Below are 2,073 nucleotides of genomic sequence, written 5' to 3'. Positions count from 1 at the left end.
TATAATCCTCAATTTATCATCTTTTACTTTTATATCTTATTTGATCCCACTGTGGATATCACACAGTGGTTCATGTTACTTCAAACCTACAAAATAGGCACAACATTAGTTTTTGATAAAGTAGGGAATCTTTCTAAAGAAGACCCTTTGGACTCACCTCTAACTAGTAAAACTTATGGGCAACTGACCCCACCTACTAAAATCAGTTAGCAGGTAATCANTAAAACATGATTGGCTTTATAGCGACACCACAAACCCCCCCCCCCCCCCCCCCCCCCCACACTCCAATAAAAAACATTTGGCCCAAAGGAAGTGTACAAGTATAAAATCTCAATGTACTGATTCTCTAATTACTGGTCTTTGATTTGTTAAACTGAAAGCTGGTTCTACATGTTCATGCAAAATAACTTAAGGAATTTTAAAATGAAAATGCAAGTATGAAGTCCTAAATTCCAAAATACATTCACTTGTGTGATGAATGAACAATTTGTCACAAAAGTTCACAATAAGGAATAAGGTCGATACCTTGTAACGAGAGGGCAAGCTCCTCAAAGTTTTACTCGCAAGCAAACACCAATAATTGTTGCCATACTACAATGTTCAACTGTGGGAGTAAATGTGATCCTGAAGCAAAGCACCCTTTTTATTAGAACGAGGAGAAAAGAACACAATCAACAAAAAAATGCATTATAGGATCAAGAATAAGTTAGAGAGAATATTGTCACTACCTAACATAACTTTGCTGGTCATCTACTTCGATTGCATCTTCTGTTATTTCTTTGAGCTCCTCCAAAGAGTATGGATGCTCTGGGTCTTTTATATCTCTTACATGATTTAAGAATGTTAAGGAGAAAAGAAGAAAAAGAAGGAATAACTACCCACACATAATTAGATGCAAAATCTTCCATTCATAACCAGAAATGAGTGATCAACTTCAGAAAGATCTTTGGAACTGCGATGTTCAAAAGAAAATGGAATATAAACATATTTATTTTTAAGTTCAGCATATATTAATTCAGAACTTAAATTTTAACATAAGATGTCAAGCACCAATAATAACATGTTTAGCTGATGCTGAAACCATATTTTATTTACTTGTTACGTATCAGCTTACATACACACATCTATATGCCTGTAAACCTAAGGATGATTTATGAAAAACGAAAAAAAGAAAAAAAGACACATGGAACTAATATCAAGTATTATTTGTTTGCACCAACATGCATGAGTGTGGGCGTGCATGTGTGTGAGAGAGTCAAAATCCAAGTATTATTTCTTTCATTTCATTTCCATGTCAAAAGTAGAGGAACTAATTCCCAAAGTAAGCTCAAAACAACTCAAAAGAAAAAAAAAAATTGTGTCCATCCAATCACATATTCCCTAAACACAACTTTTGACATTCCTCTATAATAAGTACTTTTAAAAGTACAAGACCATACCAAAATAATTGAAGAGAAAGGATATCAAAAACTTCTTGTTGGTCAATGGGTTCAACAGCATACTCTTCCACAGCAGTTGGCACGCTTCATGCTCGACGCTCTTTCTTCTTATACACAATTGGGTTTGCATTTATTAATTCAGAAACCATTTTCCCACTACTCTGATTAACAATAACCTTTAATCAACTTCTCATTTACAGAGCATTACAAAAAATGTAAACCATAAATTCATGATCAGAAATCAATTTCAATATTATATTATCGACACTTTACTTAATTAAATACATTCCCTTTTAGTTACATATTCTAGGAGTACACTAATAAATCATGAAAAATGTAAATTTACCAAGCCAAACATATAGTTTATTAATTTCAGTAGTCACACTCAATCACATAATGTATTAAAAACCTTTTTACCAAGCCAAATAAATACCAATAGTATCACATGCATGCATACATAATATTCATGAAAGTAACTAAGTTGCTAACATAAATGTTATGAACTTAGCAAGTCCTAAAACAGAACCTTGTGTCCCTAAGAGGCATTTTCTCCTGATGGGCTTACTAGACAAAATGATCAAATTTTCTAGGAAAGAGAACAACCTACACATTCAATTCAACCTAAAATCAAACA

At 33.0% G+C, this 2,073-nt stretch overlaps 1 pseudogene; it reads right to left on the bottom strand.

Annotated features, from left to right (window-relative positions):
- Window positions 1-529: 529 nt before the first annotated feature.
- Window positions 530-1,625, bottom strand: LOC136065679 (protein AE7-like; annotated as a pseudogene).
- Window positions 1,626-2,073: the final 448 nt, after the last annotated feature.

This window comes from Quercus suber, unplaced genomic scaffold (genome assembly GCF_002906115.3).
Source record: "Quercus suber isolate HL8 unplaced genomic scaffold, Cork oak 2.0 scaffold_27, whole genome shotgun sequence".
Taxonomy (NCBI): domain Eukaryota; kingdom Viridiplantae; phylum Streptophyta; class Magnoliopsida; order Fagales; family Fagaceae; genus Quercus; species Quercus suber.
This window is presented reverse-complemented; position numbering and strand designations above follow the sequence as displayed.